The sequence below is a fragment of the Dipodomys merriami genome, unplaced genomic scaffold, assembly GCF_024711535.1.
Source record: "Dipodomys merriami isolate MVZ:Mamm:240054 unplaced genomic scaffold, mDipMer1.0.p SCAF_1342, whole genome shotgun sequence".
NCBI classification, from domain to species: domain Eukaryota; kingdom Metazoa; phylum Chordata; class Mammalia; order Rodentia; family Heteromyidae; genus Dipodomys; species Dipodomys merriami.
In genome coordinates, this window is record NW_027202652.1 from 43,927 (window position 1) to 66,528 (window position 22,602).

A 22,602-nucleotide genomic window follows, 5' to 3' on the forward strand; every position below is an offset into this window, starting at 1 on the left:
CTCCTTTGGTTGACCTTGTATCTAGTAACTGGCTCCAAGATGGGCCTCCCCTCCTTCCACCCCACTCTTCCTTTCTTTTTTTATATTTTAAAAGTGCCAAAATACACAGATTATCAATTCAGAACCCACCCATATCCTCCCATATCTAAAGAAGTTAAAATGCTCCATATTATATAAATGCTTCACAAGTAGTATTTTTATTGTTTAGGAAACCCTGAGAAAAAGAAATGCATGTACAGTTTCCTGACAGATCAAATCACTCTCTTAAATCATTGTGATCAAAAGTGAGTTGAATTCATGGATATAGAACGTGTACATGAAGGAGCTAAATGTTTTATCAGAATATTAACGTCAGATTTATTTTCTATGTATTTGAAACTTATAATGGGACTGTAAGCTGAGTACATCTGACAAATTATACACACCAGGAAAATAAACAGTCTCACAAGAACTACATGACACTGCAAGAGCTGACACCTGAGATTTGCAGAATCAAAGTCTGCAACTTAAATGGCAAGAAATCTTAAAGTTAATTAATTTTCAAAGGTGAGTCTTAAGGTGAGTTTTAGAAGAGAGATTGGAAATGCTTAGCTATGTCCGAGTTCAATATTGAAAGAAGCAAATTCAAAGAGGCACCACCTCTTTCTCATGAGTCATTCAAAAGAAAAGACATATTCAGTTTACAAAATGCAAAAAAAAAAATCTATTAAAATGGTATAGAATTGTTTGTAATGTCCAGCACACTTGACAATATAAAGAAAATTATTTTAATTCTATAAAGACAGGAGTTCTTATATTAAGCCTAGTGATAAACTCCTGAACTATTAAAGGACTATGCTAACTAAATCCAGAGACATTTAAAATGGGCATAATCATATTGCTATTTCTTTCATCAAGAGGAAAGTAAGTCATCTTGAAAACATATATGTGAATTTCTGAAAATTATTTTCCTTTCACATTTTTACACACTGCCAAATTTCCATAATGTGTGTGTGTGTGTGTGTGTGTGTGTACAGAGACTCGAATGCAAAAACACAAGGCCTAAGGTTATCTATTGACTTTTTCCCTCAAGATTGGCACTCTACCCACTTGAGCCACATCTCCACTTCTGGCTTTTTGCTGGTTAACTGTAGAAAAGATTCTCAGATTTTCCTTTCCAGGCTGACTGAATCTAAATCCTCTGATCATAGCCTCCTTCATAGTTAAGATTAAAGACATGAGCCACTCGTGCCTTGCCATAATCTTTTTATACACAGACACTGAGACATTTGAAATTGTTGAGTAAGAAACTTTACCACAAGGCACTACTTTTCTTGTAACTTTTAAAACTGCAAATGTATCTTGCTGGATTGATTTTTGTTTGAACCTGATATTTTTTACACATTTCACATTGCTTTTGTCAGGGTGAAATAGGAAATAGGCTTGATTAGATACATAAAAAAGTCTTAAAAATCTTATGATCTTTCCTGCCCACCCTGGCTTTGAACCATGATCCTCAGTTCTCAGCCTCCTGAGTAGCTAAGATTACAGGCATGAGCCACTAGCACCCAGCTGAAAATTACTGCTTTAAAAAATGGCAAAACTATTCTTGACAAATATCATGAACAAATGTGGCCCCATTGGGAAGAAGCCCCTTTGCCTCCAACCATTGTCCCATTCGTTGTAAGTGGATCCAACTACAGTATTGAAACCCACCTATGTAGACTAGACTGAAGTGCACAATAATTGCTGTTACTCTAATCAACCATTTTGGGATGCCACAGGCACTCTGCTCTGCCCAGTGCCTTTCTGTTCCCTTCACTCTATATCCTGGGTTTAGGCCCCAGGTCCAATCTTCTCAAAAAGTCATGGACTCTTGTTAAATTAGTCATTACAAGGGATTTCATGCTTTGCTGGCTTTATACTTCATGCCTGGAAAATACACCAATGGTGTATTTGTGGGTGGTCACCTGAATCAAAATTGGAGTACTGTTTCTGTGACAGGTAATAGCAAAATCAACAGTTACCAGAACTTTTCTGCACCCCTCTTCCGGTACCTGATGGAGAACCAAGGCTTCCTCTAACCATCTGGTACTCTTTGGTCTTCAAGATGCTTAAGCAGCCCTCCAGTGCTCCTCCTCTGCTTTCCCAATAGATGTAACAACCATTCTCAGGACTGGAAATGTCTAATGATGAGTATGCCACCAGCTACCCCAAGTGGTATATCCCAAAGCTAAAGGTTTTAAGTCTTGATGTAACTTATTTTCATGTATGGAAACAGAACAATGAAAATTGCTGAATTTTTTGGAAGACAAGGGAATTGAATCTCATGGAATGAGAGTTATATGAGAGAGAGAGAGAGAGAGAGAGAGAGAGAGAGAGAGAGAGAGAGAGAGAGAGAGAGAGAGAGAGAGAGAGAGAGAGAGAGAGAGAGAGAGAGAGAGAGAGAGAGCTCGGCTAGATGAGGAAGCAAAAGGCAAGAAAGGGCAAGGCTCTGATTTCAAAAACTGGTATTTGTGGGGGTGCAAAGAGCTATTTTTGGAGCTGCAAGAATTGTATGCATTGGGTATCATCTCAAATCCAATTCATAATTTAAAAGTTATATTTTATCCAGTATTATGAGCTGTTTTACCTTGTGGGATCAACTTGCAACAAGAAAGTGTGATCTATCATCTTCTATTTATTTGACTGTCTGCCTGGATGTCATCTACATATTTTGCAACCACTTAAACTAAGAACATGAACTCATGTTCTTTAGGATTTGTTTGCTTGCTCACAGCTGACACTCTTCCAACTGAATCAGGCCTCCATTCTGTACTTTGATTAGTTAACTACAGATGGAGTTTTGTGGACTTGTTTTTAGGAGTTTCTTCAAACCATGATTCTCCCGTTCTCATCCTTCTGAGGTAAGATTATAGGAATGGGACAATGGTGGAAAGCAAAGGGGCTTCTTTCTGATGAGGCCACAGTTGTTTACTTGTCAATAATATTTGCTATGTTTAAAAACCCCAGTAATTTCCAGCTGGATGCCAGTGGCTCATGCCTGTAATCCTAGCTACTCAGAAGGCTGAGAACTGAGGATCACGGTTCAAAGCCAGTCTGTGCAGGAAAGTCCGTGTGACTCTTATCTCCATTAAACCACCAGAAAACAGGTGCTGTGGCTCAAGGGACAGAATGCTAATTTTGAGCTGAAGAACTGAGGGACAATGTCAACCCAGAGTTCAAGCCCTATGACAAACAAACATTAATTTTCAAATGCAAGATTATAGTAATGGAGAACTAGTTTTGAAAAGAAAATTCAGGACAGCACCTTGGACCTCAGTTCAAACCTCAGGACATACAAACAGGGACACACAGGCATAACTTCAAAGTCATAAACACTATGCAACCCATCTCAGGACACAAGGCTCTTTTACATAGCTGCTGACTGTTCCTCTCATATACAAGCATCCAAAGAAATTATTTTCTTTTATTATACAGTCTTGGCGGTTTCTTTGAATAATCAATTCAAAGTTGGAAACCATACAACATAGAAGATAAAATAAACAGATGGATACACACCTATAATACTTTCATTCAGGTGTTGGTAGGAAGCTTGGAGGTATGACTCAACTGTGGCTGGCACAGCAAGACCTATGGCAGAACAACACTGAAACATCAAAAATGAATGAATGAATGAATGAATGAATACATTTATTGTCATAGTCTGAAACCTTATGGCCCTCACAATTGTCCTGATCATGATAAGCATCAAAGAAAGTGTTTTTCTTATGGCACACAATGAAACAAGTATACTCATAGCAAGGAGCCTAGCATGGCTGACCTGAGGCTGAGCAATCTGAAATAAGCCAGTACTCTTACCCCTGCAGGAACATTCTGGTGACAAACCAAACCAGTCATTGTTCAAAGTAGCTTGGCCTATAGCTTCTGTAAACACACTTACCTTGCTGGGCCATTTCCTTCACAGTCTGCAATTGCTGAGAAACTGTCACAAATCTCTAATTTTCTTAGGTTGTTCACTTCCCTGAACATGCCCTTTGCAGAATTACTTCTTCCTAGAAATTTATTCCATACCATTATCTCTCTCCCCATCTAAACTTGCTTACAAATACCATGTACAAGTCTACATTGGGTGATTAGACTTTAGAGGGGGATGCCTCTGTGTAAGAATATTTTACCTTCAATAGCTATATATACAACTACACATCCACATGTGTCTTTCCTCATGGCTATTTCTACTTCCTGTGCAAACCACATGTTTGGGACCAGCCTAGGCAGAAATGTTTGCAAGACCTCAGCTGAGAAATGAGCACATTTGGAGGAATTACTCAAGTGGAGGAACACTAGGAGCACAAGGCCCTGAGTTCTGTCTCCAATATCACACACACAAAAAGGCAGAGGTTTGTTTGTTTGTTTTTTTTTTTTAGAAAATCGAGGAAATACAGGCTTAAATGACAATATTAAAGAACTGCTATTAACTTAATAGAAAAGATGAAGAATAGTAAAGTTATAAAGAAAACGTCCTTATTTCTTGGAGACTTATACTGAAGTGTTAGGAGTGAATTCTTTAATTAAATTTAATTAAATTCTTTAATAGCAACAGTAAAGTGGATAAGAAAGAAAACAATAAAATTTGCACAATTTTTAAATGTGCCTGCTGATAGGTAAATATTCCTTATATAATTTTTCTCTACTTCTGCTAGGCTAAATTTTTTTTTATAATATGTATGTAAACATCTCTAAACATCCAGGAAAGCCAGAGAACACACCAAGAATATTCTTGGTGCAGAGGCACAACACCAAGAATGAGTCTCCACATCTGCAGAACTGGTGTCAAGAAGCTACCGATTGCACAGTGCCAGGGGCAGACACCTCAGCTGGAGCTGCCACCCACATCTGCCATGGTAGCCATCATTAGGAACACTGCCCACTGTCACTGCTGATATCTTTGCCAGGCAAGAGTCTAAATGATCCCTTCCTGAAAAGCCTTTACCTGACATTTCAATTGTGTAGAAAATGAAACAGGCACAGATTTGTTGATGTTAAAATTAAAGTGTATCTTTATCATCAAACACTTTCCAGAGAGCAAAATGCAAAACCATGAGTTAAAAGAATGACCATAAAACATACTTAACTGGTATTGGTATAAGCAATGAAAACATAGATCTAGAAATATAAAACAAAGAATTTAAAAATCCATGTTTGAGAGTAGATTCCTTATATAAGTGCTGAGCTTCTTTGAGAGTGTTATACAACTTGATATATAGCATTATTGGTCAAGAATTAAATTTCACTATTTGAAACAGAACATAAGGACTAACACATGGATACTATTTTATCAAATACTTCTTAAGGTATTAATATTGATCCTTTAATCTCTTTACACAAGTTTAAACAAGAAGTGTGAAGCTTCAACAGTTTTTTGTAAAAGATATAAGAAGGTAGCTAAGTGACTAGATATGCTAATCATTAACATTAATAAAATGGCTTTTATCTTAAATAGGTACTGCTTTAAAATGTTGATCTTCTCTAAGAATAGGGGACTTGAAAAGCCAAAAAGAATGGCAAATGTAAGACATATATGTACAACAAACACAGACAATTTAGTGACATTGAGCCCTCTGTGGTCTAGTTCTTGCTACTAATAGCCAGGACACAGCCTGCTATAGAACCCACACTCCAAAATGTTACCCCAGTAGTTAAACACTGAGCTGAAGAACAAAATGGCTTCTGACATGGAGCCTCATCATTTTGACCTAGTAAACTCAGACTTCATTCAGAGAAGCTTCCTAGCAATAAACCACTAAGGACAAGAGAGTCTTGAGCTGAACTAAATAGAAAAGAATGGAGATCAAGGGGAAAAGGGAACAAGAGTGAGATATACCTAAAATGATCATGTGTTCCTGTTCTCTGAGTCCAACCAACTTGTGCCATTGTCCCAGAATAATTATTAATAGGGTCCAATTTTCAGTATTTAAGTAATTCTGATTGGGACAATGAATACCGTGGAGAAAGCCTAGAAACAATGAGAGTCTGAAGATGTGTGCATGTGTGTGTGTGTGTGTGTGTGTGTGTGTGTGTGTGTGTGCGTGTGTGCGTGCATGCGTGTGTGAGTGTGTGTGTGTGTGTGTGTGAGAGTGTGTGTATGTAAAGGCTAACCTTAGCCAAACAGGGCCCAGAAGCCACAGGGAAGAAAGTTACTTCATCCCGTGTGTATAAGGGCTCATTGACAATTCATAAGCTCAATAATCACAGGAGTAGGAAATAGTATTTTATAGCTTGTCTTTAAGCAATAAGACAGAAAATGTGAGTAGAACAGGAAAGAATTCAGGTGTCAAAAGGTGTTCTGTCACAGGACTACTAAAGGCAACAGTATCAGATGTAGAGTGAAGGATTGACTCCCACCCTATTGTCCCAGGTCCATACAGATGCCAGACAAATTCCCAGGTATGTTTGTTTGATGTGCCTGAACCCAGCTGTGAACATCCCATGTGAGCTCATTTGAAAGGCACAATTCACTAGACTAGGCCCTTTCATTCATCTCTTCCTCCTTGCTCAGATGAATAGCCCAGCTCCTAAACACAACCTCCAAACTGTAGGAAGGTCTGTGCCCCTCGGTGTTCCTCAATAAAAAGTCCTCACCTATTGACAATTGAGTCAAGCCTATCCCCTTTCAGTCCTCCTCCCTTTTCCCAATATTGAAGGTCTTAATAAGAGCCCGTAGAGGGTCCAATGAGAAGGAAGTTGTACAAACAAGTGACTGGGAGTCACCTCTTTGTAAACCAAGTCTGCTGTACTCCTGATTAACTCTACTACTGAGTACTTACATGCTAAGACTTGACATTGAGAGAAGAAAGACAAAAAGCCAACATAACAAAACACTCAGAAAGTGCTCAGAATTGTATGAACATGATCCTGCCCTTAGGAAACTTACAAAATTCACTCCAAAGATTCCCTCAGTAGGTTTATAAGGCACATCTCTAATAACAAGAGGTCTCTGAAAATAGTTGTTCCTTCATAATTACGGGACTGTATCCATTTTGAAGGCTATGGATTATTTTGCTTTTGAGACCTCAATTTATATGCAACATTGATCAGTGACTGACAACAATTTGAACAGAGAAGAATGAGATCTTTAGGAAAAATGAATGTAATACTTTCAGCTTATCACCAGAAGTATGTTGTTAGATCACAGAAAGTGATTTATCGAAGACCACTCTAAAGTCCCAGTAAAATCAAAGGAAATGCATAACAGAATTACCTATTTTGTAATTTCTAATAAAGGAGAGAATTCAAAATTTTAGAAATCCTAGAAACAGGAGACCTGAATGAAATAATTAAGAGTCTGTGGGAAGCTGAAATGCTGAAGATTCTGGGCTTCTAAAACCTGCCAGGAAATATGCATACCCAGATTGTCATAGATAAACATTTATTCAAAAAGAATATGGATGGTTTCTCTAAGATATAGCTCTTATTCCTTCAGTAGACATTAATATCCTTTGTTGAAAAGCAGAAACTTTTAACTCCACCCAAGGAAAAGCTAAGCAAAAAAAAAAAAATCAGACCAATATTAAACACCTATAGACAGGTGAAAATGAAATACTACCCGTTTGTTCATTCCCCCTTAAAAATGTCTGCTGACACCTGGACACTGATGGTTCATGCATATAATCCTAGTTACTCAGGTGGCTGAAACGTGAGGATCATGGTTCAAAGCTAGCATTGACAAAAAAAGTCCATGAGAATCTTATCTTCAATTAACCACCAATAATCCTTAAGTGGGGGTATGGTTCAAGTGGTAGAGTACTAGCCTAGAACAAAAACGTTCAGGGACAGTACTCAGGTCCTAAGTTCTACGCCAAGGCTTCCACACACAAAAAAGTCTGCTGACATCTTACATGAACCTAACCAGAGAACAAAATGAATAACATTTCTGTTCATTAAGAAATAGGCACGGTGGGGGAAAATGCCCACAGAAACAGACAATGACCACAAAAAATGAAGAAGTTTTTCAAGGCCAAGGATGGGATGGTGCACGTCTGTCCCCCCAAATCCCAGCTACTCAGAAGGTGGAGATCAAGATGATCAAAGTTGGAGGCCATCTTGCACAAAAAATTGAAACATCATCTCAATAAACTGGGTATGATTGTGCATGTATCCCATCTCAAATCCCAGGAAGCTGTGGACAGGAGGATGTTGGTTCTGCCTAGTTAAGACAAAAAACAGGAGGTCCTATATAAAATATAACTGAAGCTAAAAAGGAGTAGAGATGTGTCTCCAGTGGCTGTGTGAGCATGTGCCAGGCAAACTAGTCTTGAGTTCAAACCTAAACAAGATAAACAAGCAAACAAATATGCAGATGGGAAACACATAAAATATTAAATGATTACCTGCTGTAGCATTTGGGAGAAAAACTATCTTCACACTCAGAAGACAAACGTGAAGTAAACACAGATTACAAGGCAAGAGTTTCTATAAGATCAAAAACAAGAAAGAAAGGAAGGAAGGAAGAAGATAGGGAGAGAGAGAAAGAGAGAGAGGAAGGAAGCAATGAAAGAAAGAGAGGTAGGGAGGGAAGGAGAAAGAAGGAGGGAGGGAGGAAGGAAGGTAGACAAGACTGGGAGCTGGTCACCTCAGCTGTGGAATAAAAAGGTTGACTCTACCATAGCATGGGGTGTGTTTCTGAATGGTTGCTTGCAGTCCTAGGGATTGAACTCAGAGCTCTATGATTGCTGGAAGGCCACTCTAACACTTGACTCGTGCCTCCCTATAATCTTAATATGCTTCCCAATTAATGGGATGACAGGCACAATACAAAATTATGAGGTGATCACTGCACACAGCTGAATGTTCTGCCAGCTTCATCATGGGGTGGCCACAAAGTCTATAACACATGGGCCTTTAAGGAACATTTCAGACTCAAACTTCAAAGATATACCACTTGGTATCACAATAGCTGAATATCACCAACATTAAACAAATTAATCATTACTTCTTTTCTATCAGAGAAGTAAAAGGACACAGGGAAAATCCTGTTCCTTTTTATGACACTGGGTATATGCCAGTTATTGGCAAACTAGCTGAGCCTCACATTTCCTGCTCAAATCCTTCAAGGGAGAGGTGAGGTGAGCCACAGACTCTCATGCCTTTAACTTGTCAAGATGAACAGGTGGTACCTGGGTCTTGGACTCCCACTAAGAATGGAGTCCTGGGCAGACTTCAAGAACACACTCATCTCCCCCTTCTGGAGTGGCTGGATGTGAGAACCTGGACACTGAGCAAGTATTCTTTTGTAGCAGGAACAAGTTGGAACTTTTTGACACTCATTATGAGAGGCAAAGAGAAAAAAAACTCTAGGTTTTCTTTTTTTTTTTTTGGTCGGTCGTGGGGCTTGAACTCGGGCCTGGGCGCTGTCCCTCAGCTCTTCAGCTCAAGGCGAGCGCTCTACCACTTGAGCTACAGCGCCACTTCCGGTTTTCTGGTGGTTTTATTGGAGATAGGAGTCTCGCAGTCTCTCCTGCCCGGGCTAGCTTTGAACTGCGATCCTCAGATCTCAGCCTCCTGAGTAGCTAGGATTACAGGCGTGAGCCACCAGCGCCCGGCTCTAGGTTTTCTTAAAATCAGGAGAAGACACAGTTTTTTCTGGTCCCTTGTTGTGTACTTTTACTTCCCCACACTGACAAGAAGGTCCACAGAGCCAAGCATTTCCCATGCTATTTCCCAAATACTGCATGTTCTGATGAAACTGTTTCTATAAACATCACTGGAGCCATCTGCAAGCAGTGAAAAGCATCTTCAATGACCCACAAAGTGACAAGTGACAGAGCTGGAGACATAGCACAACTCAGTCCTGACTGTCCTAAAAACTTAGGGCAAGCCATAAAGGGGCCTATCCAATACCATTCCACCAAGGACTCAGAGAAACCTGGTATTTCCTAAGTGACAGAGCCATTCCATCTCCTGTCCTGGGACTACTTAGAAACCCTACTCTAAGGGCCACAGAGCTGTAACTCCTGTGATAACCTCACCCCCACAAGTTTTGTGCTCTTAATAAGGCTAAGAATATTTCTTATTGGGAAGGTGATGACAACAGATCAGCTAAGACTCTGGGAGAGTTGTCAAGTCAATGGGAAACCTGGTGAACCAGAGAGAGACCGTGGCTGTGATGAAAATAAAAAGAAAATACACTTTTAATGCCCTTCTTTTAAAGGTGTTAGTAGGTATATGCTAAAGGTAAGATAGACACACATGCTTAGAGACATTTAAAACATTGTACATTAAGGTGTTGGTAGTGTTCCATCCTTTCTGCTGAGATATGGAATTAGTTTTTCATCATGCTTTATCTCTATTACACACATTTTCTACAATGCACAAATTGTATTTATTCTGAGGAATGTACTACTGTTTTACTTATATGAATACAAAAAAGACTCATATCTATGCAAACACTCTCAAGAGTTTGTGCCCTATTTGTAAAGTCTTTGTAGCAGTTTTGATTAAACCCATCACACCCACAGCTAGCTCTGTTTTAGAGCCCCATGGGAACCATGATCCTTCAGAACTAGAGAAGACAATGAGCCATTGTTCCTCCTTTCCGCCCAATACTGTGGCTCCAAAACTGCTATTTATCCCTTTATGAGTAAGCAAAGAAAACAGGCTTCATAAATAATTTGATGTTTCAGCACGTTCTTCCAAGACAAGCATGCATGCTTCACACAAAAGACAGATTTAGTAACTAACTCAAAGAGCTCGGCTAACTGAACAAGGAGCTTTTGATGCTGGAACTCAAATTGCACTAGTGTAATAGGATCTGATTGGGGCTAACAGGAACCATTTAGTATTAGACAGGCAATTTGGCACCAAGGAACCAAATAGAATAGTGCACAGCTTGCCAGGGCCTCAGACTCTTCCCAGAGACCACCAAAGAAGATCTCATCCCCCAATATTCAGAACCAATATCACCTTCCTGTGAAGACCTAAATATTTCTCATCTATTTTTGGTATGAACTCAAGCTAACCAATCCTTCTTCCATGTGCCCTCTTAACTCACTTATGAATCACCTACAGTAATTGAGCACTATGTCTACTACTGTGAGTACACAGAGCAGTTCTGTACTGGGCGCCATTAGGTACTCATTGAGTATTCACTCTGAAGTCCTCAATGCTCCAGGGTAACAAGGAAGCTGGACTTGTAGGCTCCAGGCACCACATCCACAAGTATGCACAAATGAGCACTAAAGGGCTGATGAGATTGTCAGGCACCCTAATGCAGCAGCTGTGTGCATGCTATGCTCAGGCTTGAGTTCCCTAGTAAATCAAATGCCCAGAGGGGTGACTGGTCTGGAGCTTCCTGGAGATAAGTTTACCCCCAAGTGAGATAGGGTTCTCAGCCATCAATCAGGAGGCCGGGTTAGTATACCAACACACAAGAGACAAGGAACATTCAAGCCGAGCCCATACTCTCTGCAGCCAAGGGTGCCATCCAGTAAAGCCAGAGGCAGGTAGCAGAGGCTCTGACACAAAGCCAGATTGGAAGCACTATCTACCACATAGACAGACCTCCTTAGGACAAGCTTAGAGAAGGATTCTGTTTCTCACACTCTCTTCTCTTCCTCCTGCCTTCCTTGCCCAGATGAGGGAATCACAGCATCACCTTCTCAGCAAGACTTCCAAGTGGATCTCATAGACACAAAGCAAGACCATCAGGAAAGAAAACCATCCCAATTTCTCAGAGGAGGAAATGCAGGCTGAGGCCTGGACATGTTTATAGGAGACACATCTGGTACCTGATGTTGGCCCTGCCTTCAATGCCAATATTCATTCCCCTGCACTGCACTGTAGAAGCTATAGGAGTCTTCTACAATTACAGGGAACATCTGGGATTCTGGCACATGACCTGAGCCACTCCTGCTTGACCTACAGCTTCATATCTCCCCTATTCTCCATCCATCCATTCAAAGCAAGACCTGGGAACTGGGAGAGGTTAGCTCTGTCTTCTATTCTGCCTAGGCTTTAAGAGCTACTGAAATATCAAATCCCCCATGAGGGCTGGGTGCTTCATAGATAAAGTCACAAGAGAGCCAGGCCTCCAGAAAGGACATATCTAGGTGGGCCAGGGGTATGCATATCAGGAGCACAATGTGTCTCAAGCAATGTAGATCTCTCCTGAGACCTTCCTAGAACTAGTTACTCACAGAAGACCAGGGACCTACACTTTGGGGTCACCCAATGCCTTTTAATGGTCCCTAAACACTTCCTTACAACTCTATACATCCACCATCTCATTTGCACTCCAAAACTCCACACGGAACCTCATTAAGAGTCAGTAATTGGTGAGAAATATTGATACTTCAAATTAATTGTGTTATTAATACTATAACCAATCATAGGGTCCTAAAATAACTCTATTTTCTCTATATAAACTATACTATTAGTGCCATTAAAAAACAATTGCAAATAGACTTGTACTATATGTGGGCAAAAAAAGCAATTAAGTGAAACTCTTGAAAACTAAATGTATAACCAACAGCATATTATCAACATTTACATAATTCACATTAAAATAATGACATCCTAAAATATATTACTTTTTTTGAGGGGGGTCCCGTCGTGGGGCCTGAACTCTGGGCCTAGGCGCTGTCCCTCAGCTCTTCAGCTCAAGGCTAGCACTCTACCACTTGAGCTACCGCGCCACTTCTGGCTTTTTTCTTTTTGCTTATATGGTGCTGAGGAATCAAACCCAGGGCCTCAGGCATGCAAGGCAAGCGCTCTACCACTGAGCCATGTTCCCAGCCCCAAAATATATTCATTTTAAGGGATAGACTTATCAATAAAATATTACATACCAGGCTGGGAAGTTGGCTCAGTGGTAGAGCGCTTGCCTTGCATGCCCGAGGCTCTGGGTTAGATTTCCTCAGGATCCCATAAGCAAAAATAAAAAAGCTGGAAGTGGCGCTGTGGCTTAAGTGGTAGAGCACTAGCTTTGAGCTGAAGAGCTGAGGGACAGTGCTCAGGCCCAGGTTCAGGCCCCTCGATGGGACCCCCCCCCAATATATATATATATATATATATATATATATATATATATATATATATATATATATTACATTCCTTTTAATACTCTGCTACAGTATCTCAGGGAAATAAAATGTAGGTCTATTCATCAACTAAATACACAATCCTTTCCCATTAGCTTTTATTAATAAAGGAACTACAATTCAGTCATAAATAGGCAAATTATTACATGATTTGAGGATTAGGATGAAAAATTTGATACATAGCAAAGGTATATGATGCAGTAAAACCAGCTGGTTTATATTTTGGTCATGTGTGAACTGCCCATAGAGTAAAAGGAAGAACTTTTAGTGATGGAAGTTAAAATAAACTCTATTTTGGAACTTATTTTTCAAGAGGAAAAAGGGAAAGTATTTCAACAGAATTAAAGAGTACCAGACCCAATGAAAGGCTCCTTAAATCATGGAGGCTCTATGTTTGCTGTGTAGAAACCTCACCCCTACCATAACAAAGACCTGATACCTGCAAACTTTCCCATAATCCCTCTTCCTAAAAATGATTCAAGAATTCATAGTACTTTTCCAACTCTCTCTTTCCCAGCTCTCCCTTTCCCAACTCTCTGTCTTTCCCAGCTCTCTCTTTCCCAGCTCTCTCTCTTTTCCAGCTCTCTTTCCCAGCGATCTTTCTCAGTTCTCTTTCCCAGCTCTTTCCCAGGTCTTTCCCCGGCCTTTCCCAGCCGCGTGGAGGGCCAAGATGGCCTGGTGCCAGCCAGAACAATGACTAAACCTACCCCTTACCTGAATACCAAGTGCGTGGTGCTGTTCTTACTCAGCTACCTCTTTTTAAAAATCTAACATAAATGGTGTCATGACTCGGATAAAGGGCTTAAAGTCAGGATAGGTGGGATTCCTCTCTGTTTTTTTCCTCTTTTTTCTTTTTTTGCTTGTTTTTTCCTTTTTGCTCTGAGGAATACCCACAGTTCTGATGGCCTTTTGCGAATTGGTCTGTCTGCTGTGGACACATCACACCGATACCATTACTGGCCTTCACATCCACGTCCACACCACTTCTCTACTCTGGTGAGTGAAATTACTCTCTACAATTCTCAGTTGCTCAGTCTCTGTCCAGACATGGCACCATGCCAGAGAGCTCCTACAGTCTTTAGCTGAAAGGCCGCTCACCTTTGAAGCCGAGGATGCTTGGTTTTGGGACTTGGCCTTTTTTCTCTAGAGGGCTCTTGGGGAAGTCAGGATTCTGCTTCTGCCTGGTGAGCTCTGGGGTGCTGCAAGTCACGCCTGAGCTGTGAAACCCCTTTGAAATGCCTCCTGCGCTCCCTGGAAAGCCAGAGAGCCTAATTTTTGTCATTCTCAGATGTACACACTTTTTGCTACTTCAATGGTAAATGGTCCGAAGTCAGTTTAATTTCAGGCTCTCTTTGCTCTCTCTCTGCCATTCATGTCCACCTTCCCTATCTCTCCACTTCTCTTTTCTACAACATTTTGGCTTGTGCCCTGAAGAGTGTGATGCAGGCTGGGTCCTGGGGAACCCCTCCTCTAGGTTCCCTCTCAAAGGCTAGCCAATGTAGGCTTGATGTATTTGTTCAGGGTTTCTTTGCATTCTTTCAGAAATTCACCGTCTTTAGTTCGCCATCTTGGCCACATTGTGACCCTTAAACTTCCACCAAGCTTACTACTCCATCCATCTATTCTAAGGTGTCTTGCTAACAAGTTGCTCTTTTTCAGGCCCTGGTAAGTGAGGCCCAACCATCTGATGTGCTTTGTTACCAAAGATGTATACACACTATTGTCAATGCTGGATAGGAAATGTACTCAGTATCTTGCCCATGTAATTGTAACCCCTCTGTACAGTATTTTCACAATTAAAAAAAAATTCAGGTTTTGAGTTTTGCCTTTTTTGTTTTATGTTGAGTATTCTACTACTGACTACGTGGTTTTAAAATACTGGGCCTATCTGTGCTAAAATTTTCATCACATCTAACAAGTTTAGTCATTGCAGAATATTTGTTGGTCAATTCTTGATAAGGACCAGGTAAGCTCTATTCTCTATTCTATTTGATCTCCTTGTTGACTTATTGGAAATAATAAAGGGCCTTTGTGGCAAAGATTGCAGTTCAAAGCCAGCCTGGGCTGAAAAATCCCTAAGACTCCATCTCCCAACTAACCTGCAAAGAGACAGGTTGGAAGCATGGCTCAAGACTCTTATCTCTAACCAGCCAAACACTGGAAATGGTACTGTAACTCAACGTGATAGAGCACTAGCCTTGAGCAGAAGTGCTCAGGGATAGTGCCCAGGCCTTGAGTTCAAACCTCCTTGAATACCAACTGTGACAAGCCATCCCAGCAACGAGCACCTAGACTCAGCCAGTCTGGGGAACAAGGGACCATGGATAGGTGTAAGAGGAGATGTTGTCAAACAGCTGCTTTGTGCCTGCCCTTTCAAAATTAACCACAGTTGGGAGGTCGATAGAAGTAAGAAGCCTGCCCATCCAATGTCTATACCGGTCTACGTATTAACTGAACAGGAATTTATATTCTTGTCTTTGTCACTTGACTTATCCTCTACCTAGTCGCCAGATGTCATAAGTAGCTAGGGACATTTCGACCAACATTTTCAGCCCCAAGTCCTTCCTCTTGCCATTTATTTGCTCTCTAGTATTTTTTTCCAGCCCCTCAATGCATCATGAGACCTCTCCAGAGTTCACCTAAGAATTCACACCACCAAGGGACAGCAGCTGCTCACTGCCTTCTCTGGGAGGGGACCAAATTTCAGACTTTTATCCCTAATGTCAATGCCCCTTGTCAGCAGGAAGTAGCCAGAGAGAATCCGTGCCCCATTTCATGATTATTAAAAGACTGGAATGTAAGGTCTGCTCCTGGATGGAGAGCAAAGTCTCCACTGAGTACCTGCATTACCTAGGCGCCTGGAACACCTGGAAGAGGTCACATTTGCATTCACTGAGGTCACATCTGAATTTGATGTGGCCACACCTTTCTCCACCCATACCCCAGATAAGGCCTAACCCAGGCCCAGATGCTCTCTTTCCCAACTCTCTCTCTTTCCCAGCTCTCTCTTTCCCAGTTCTCTTTCCCAGTTCTTTCCCAACTCTTTCCAAGGCCTTTCCCAGGCCTTTCCCTGCCTTGTGGAGGGCCAAAATGGCCTGGTGCCATCTTGAGTAAACCTACCCCTTACCTGAATACCAAAAAAAAAAAAAAAAAAAAAAAGAATTCATAGTAGTTCTTAAAATCTAAAAACATAATATGGACAGGTTTCTCAGCAGAGGAAGCAGGAAAACCCAGACAGCCCTTCCAATATTCCCATGTGGTGTTTCAAAAATCACTAATGATGAAGGAAATGGTGGCCTTGAATTTCAGGAAGGCCATTCAGTGGGCATGAGGGGTTTATTTAGATTCATTCTCTTAATTTGTGTACTTTTGGCATTATTGGCATCTGACTCAGTGTTTCATTCTTGATAATCAAATGCTCTACCACTGTAGCCCTGCCACATCCCTTTGTGTGATGCTTTATGCCAAGACCAGACATTCTGTTATCCTCCTACTTGCATGTCATGCCACACTGCGATGACAGATGCATGCCACCATCCTCAGCTTTTCAATTTTTTCCCCATGCTATCCTGAAAGGTCAATGCTCCTGATTTTAGCCCTTCCATGCAGCTGGGATGAAATTTTTATTAAAAACAAAATTAAGAGCCTAAATTTGGTTTTTAAAAAGTTCAATACATGTGTTACAATTTTCTCCCAAAACATAAAATCCTGTGCTTCTAACTTTAAAATACTTAGCCAGCTAAGGGGTATTATGCATTTTGAATGCCTAACAACCACCCCAAAGTAGGCTGGCTACACACATGCCCATCACATCTATGTTCATGATTTGCCCAATAGTGACTGCTCTGACCCTGAGCCCCTTCACTTTCTCACAGTCCATCTCTAAGCAACTCTCAATAAAATCTGCACGTCAAGTACCCCATTTCCTAAGCCCTACCTGCATCATGACATATAGAACCCACCTCACCTGAGAACCTGCAATTGTTCTCACCAAATACCTGGCAGACTCACCTATGAAACCACGAGCCTGGTTTGGTCATTCACTTACATAACAACGTGACAGCTTCCTGGCTTTGTGGAGGGAACCTACACTGAATCATTGTGAAATAGCAGTCAAAACCGTGAAATCAACAACAGATACATGCTTTGTATCTGGTGAAAGACTGTGCTCAGGGAAGACTCAAAACAGTCCCTCCAAACAGACAATTCACTATGACAAGTGTAGTGACCATTGGATTCACAATCCTGTGTGCACATACTGAGTTGGAATCTCCTTCTCTACAGGCTTGATAAGCAAATAGTCACTACACCCCCTAATATGGTGACACCTTCTCTGAAACCATTTGAGGTCTGAGCGACATGGGAAGGATTGGACATGGATCAATGGAAGCCACTGCACAGCCCAAAGTTCCTCAGGGGTCTGGAAAGGGACCTCTCCTGATGGTGAAGGATATCAAGGCCTTTCTTTCAGGAGCCAAGGCAAGATAACCCTGACTTCTCTGCAGGTGCAGACACTTACTTTGAGATACTCTCGCTGAATGACACCACCACACAAGCGGAAGAGTGAGGTCTCCAGAGAACGCACTTAGGGAAGAACAGTTGCAAATCGCACCATAGGTTGGATCTGACAGGAGCCTGCTGTTCACTGGCACCAAGGTGACAGGATAGCATCCCCATTTTCCAGGCTCTATGGTAGCACAGGAGGGGGGCTCTGCCTTGGAATGCTCTGTCCCCCATACTTTATTGGTTCAACAGATGTGAAATCCACGAATAGAATTCCTCAGAACCTTCTTGAAGGCCCTTGGTGTCTTTCTCATCCAATCGCTGCCTCCAACAGTGACTGGAAGTAGCCTCAGCTTCTGAAGGACCCCCCAGCTTCTGTCTGACTGGTGGCTTCCAGTCAAGCACACAGGCACTGGTCCTCTTCTTGAATTAGATGGGCCTCACTTGTCTCATCTGAGGGCAAGCCACAGAATTATGGCTTGAGTCTGAAGAAGGTCTAGTCACTGCCACTTTTGAGCTGCCATGTGTTGAGGCCACCAGAGACCATGTATACACCACAGTCTCTGAGGACTCCACACACAGAAGCCCAGTTATTCTAGCATTTCAGGTGCCCTGCCAAACACTTAAGGGAATGGCTACAGGACCAGCAGACCAACTCAACAGAACCAGCTTAGACTAACTTGTGATATTTCAAGATCATGATGTTTCCTTTGCTCTCGACACAAGATAATTATGCCAAATGCAAAAACAGAGCAACTGCTATCCTGTCACAACTAAAAGTGTGGTGTTCCCACTATCTGTTTCAGTGGTGCTGTCCTGGGACTGGTTGCTCTGCCACAAATTGGGTGTCTCATGCAGTCCCTGACATCTGCTCAGGAGGTGGGAAAATACAACCACCTACATAAAAGGGAAACAAATCACACTACTTTGGCTGAATTTGAACCATGATCCCTCACATCTCAGCTTTCTGAGCAGCTAAGAGTATAGCTACGAACCCCAGCTCACCAGAAAACACCAAGTGTTTATTCTTAATAGCAAAGTGTATGCCCTTAGAGCAAGGCATGCAGGCTGGTGGTGAGGGCCTGGCTTTGAATCCTGGCTTGTTTGATCTCATTGGTAGAATATGGTGGTAATGGGATTACCTTCCTTAGCTGGGTACTGAGGGGGAACTGTGGGAAACTTAACATATTAAGGACATTTGGGACAATGACCAATGTCAATGGTCAATAGACAATGGCCAGGGCGTGTGGGCATGATCAGTTTGAAGGGCAAACATTCTGCAAACAATTCTTATTGCAAACACATTGCCTTCAAAGCCGTTGCATGATTTATTAAAAAGGGAGTAAGGGATGCTAGTCTGGTTCTGGAAACAGACATAACCCAAATTGCTGCCAATTCCTCAGTGAGACCTGGGAACGCATGATCAATAGGCAGAAAGTGGACCACAATATGTGGGTATGGACAAAGTTTGTTGACATATCACATGCTGATTTACAGCATATAGACCTAAAAGTAGATCTTCAGACAAAGAGCAGAAAGTTAACTTTACACAATTTCTTACGAACACAGACAATTAGAGGTAATTTTAAGTCAGTAAGCAGGAAGAATTAAACCTTGTCAACAAATGTGAAGTAGCTCCAGTGATCAAAGGTTGCAAAGAGTAAGCAAGGCACAGGTGAGCTTCCTTAGACACACAAAGAGAATCTCCCAGCATTGTTCTATAGAATTAACAGGGGAGAATAATGGCACTTCCTGCAAACTTTCACCAGAGTCTGGCAGCTGGGCATCAGGCCTTTGCCCTGACATGGAGAAAGGGAAGTCCCTCTTATTTCCCCCAGAGGGAATACATGCAGTAATATGCACCCTCATGGCATGTAAGACTTCAGATGGGGTCATGAGAGTCAATGCCTCCAACTAACTTGCCTACTTGGTTCCTACAGCTGTAGAGCTCCACCTTCCTCACACCAACATTTTCTCCTTGTGACTGCCCAGAGACAAGAAAGTTTCCAGACAACTGGAAAGGGTTGCCTTCCTGGAGGTCTCTGATTGGAGAAGAGGCTTGGTAATGAGGACTTCCCATTGGTGGGTTCCAGTGCTGATGTTCTGTGACCTTCCCAAAAATCTTACACCTTCCCTCCCCTACCTTTCAGAATGACAGCACAAAAGCCATTGTAAACACCTGTCTCTACTTTACCCTAACCCACTTTCTTATTTCAAAGGGTAGGGGTTGGGGGCATAAGTTTGCATCAGGAAGCTAAGCCAGCAAACAACAAAATAACTTGAGTTTAAAAAGATCTTAACCCCAGGAATACCTCCCTGAGAAGGAGGAGAAGTGCTTTCATGGACTTCTTCAGAACTATGGTATTCAAAATGGAGGGCTACAGACAAACCAATGGGGTAAAGAAGTAAGATGCAGGCTGAGCATCTCTAATCTGAGAATCTTGTGTTGTGATGCTGTCTCAAGTGAGAAGATTCCACATTGGGCTTCATGTGACTGTGGCCATCAAAACAGGAGCACACTGCTACGGGCTCATGCCTGTAATGATAGCTGAGATATAAGGAAGTCTACAGTTCAGAGCCAGTGTAGGTAGAAAAGTTTCTGAGATTCTGATCCCCAATTAACCACAAAAATGTAGACATGGAGCTGTGTCTCAAGTAGTAGAGCACGAGCCTTGAGCAAAAAGCTCAAGGTAAGTGCTCAGTTCCTTAGATCAAGCCTCAGGTACAACACAAAAGGAAATGAAAACAAAAACCATCAAGGCAGAGGGGGTTCCGGGAAGATGGCGGAGGAGAAGCTGGAATCTGAACAAGCTCTCACATAGAAAGCAGTTTTAGAGTTCCAGTGAACAGTCCTAAGCCAGAGAATCACACCAAGTGTGCCATCACAGGACAGAGAGTTAGACAAGAGAGGGGAAGCCAAGGAAAGAGGACACATCTGAGCGCTTGCCAGCTGCTGCCTCAGCGGCAGCGGCAGGGTCGCGGCGGAGACCACAGCCGGGACCATACCTGAGCGCTCACACAGAGAGTCCGGGACGAAGGAGCCAGATGCAGCAGGCGAGCGGATTCTACTAAACACCAGCAAGAACCGACAAGGAGCGGACATCTCCATCCTGCAGTTTGCAGACCAGAGACGACCCAGGATCCAAGACTTGGCGAGAGTAGAAGCTCGACGTCCTCACTCTTTCTCAGGGAGCAGAGGAGGGAAGGCCACCCCTCCCCCCTTAGCATCAGTGATCTCCATCTTGGATACCGACAAAGTTCGGAGGATCTGCCAGCTCCAACTCAGGCCATGGAATAAAACGAGTCATTTAGCAGGTCACAAGAACTTAATGGTGAAGTAACCTGCCAGACTCAGCTCCAACCAGGGAAAAGTCAACCAGCTCAGGCGCCAGCCATTGGAGTGGCTTTCCTCACTGGGTAACCAGAGCCAGAGGCTGCCCCTCCCTCTAGCAGCCTCCACAATCAATTGAAAAACAGAAACCCTAAGAATGGCTCCAGGCTGGGCTCTGTGAGTTTTTCACAAAATAGCCCCAGGGAAAAGCTACTGATTGTTGAAAGGCCTAAACTCTACCCAGAAACTAGCCTCACCACTGCATCCCCCTCTTTTGTGATTCTCAAAGTAGATCACCCTCCCATTAAACTAACCTGGGAGGTGGATCTCAAAATCTTGGGTAAAGCAGAGCATTTTTCTGCCTGTTGGAACAAACTGACTTAAGAAACCAATCAAGCCACAGGACCTCAAGCTGACCAGAGACTCCAACAAGAGGCTGGTTACAGACAAAAGGGAGATACAGGATTCTTCCCACCCCTGCCCCCCCAAAAAAAATCAAAGAACTTTTTTTTTTCTTCTTCTTCTTATTTTCTTTTCTTTTTTTTTTGGTACCTTATATATATATATATAAATTTTTTTTCCTTTTTTAAAATTTTATTAATCTTTAATTTTTGCCTTTTTTGAAAAAATAATTGTTTTCCAGTAACTTTTTTTTCCTCTTATAATTTTTATTTTAGGAATATGTGAATGTGCATTTTCCTTTCTTTTCTTGTCTTCTTTCTCTTTTTTTTTCTTTCTTAACTATCTTTTTGTTTTTTGTCTAGCTCTACTGAACTTCTGATCTTTTTTTCTCCCTTTCTTATCCCTCTCACCTTTTCCTCTCTTTTGATCTTCTTTATGTGACTTAACTCTTGTCCTGCACATCCTCAGATAAACCCGTAGCTAACTAGTAGACCCTATCCCCCATTGTGTACACACTTAATCCACAAATTTATTACTCAATTCAAAACCTCTGAGACTTAAGTTACTTAATAGCAGTACTACCTCTTTATACCTATATAATATTTTAAGCATTTTTTTAAGTTTTTCACTTGTCCTCTATGTCCCTTCCCTTCTGTTAATATACTCACATTCCTCTCTAAAAAGATGTTTTTTTGATCTCCATAATAATATTAATTTTTATGTTTCTTTTTTTTTCTGGTCTCTTTTCATTTCCCTTTCCCTTTCTTCTTTTTCTCTCTCTCTCTACTTGCATCCTACCCAACCTATTTCCTGCATTGGGATTAGGACATAGTTAACTCTCCCCGTGCCTCCCCGCACCAATCTATTCCTATTTTTTACCCACATCTCTCCCTAACCCTAATAATTTCTGGTTTTCCAAATTCTTCTCTGCGGTTTGAAGCCCATTAACATATAGTTGTTTGATGTTGAATAGATGTATCTGTTGAACTAGATTGTATCTGTAGACTATTGACTGTAAAAATGCAAACGTTGGTTGATGGTTGCCTTAAGATAGTGTTCTAGTACAAAACTGGTGCTATTTTCATCTCAAATGGGCAGAGTAAGCCGGAAAAACACAAGAAAAATGGCAAATCTGGGTACCTCAATTCCCAATCTTGATAATGAGGGCTCAGAACAGATAATGAATAATCCAGAGGAGAGTTCCCAAATAGCTCTACAAACACTGCTGGCAAACATGATAAATGAGAAGTTTGACAACTTACAAACGACTCTGTATGAGCGTGAAAGGGA

General features: G+C 41.7%; 1 protein-coding gene across 11 annotated transcripts in view; it reads right to left on the reverse strand.

Moving 5' to 3' along the window:
* Nucleotides 1-22,602, reverse strand: part of LOC138825117 (protein FAM114A2-like) — a 142,370-nt gene that overhangs the window by 3,555 nt on the left and 116,213 nt on the right. For all 11 annotated transcript variants that reach the window (XM_070019532.1, XM_070019533.1, XM_070019531.1 and 8 more), the window contains one exon: nucleotides 3,541-3,628. The gene's annotated coding sequence lies outside the window, so the exon portion shown is untranslated. The remainder of the gene's footprint in view (nucleotides 1-3,540; nucleotides 3,629-22,602) is intronic.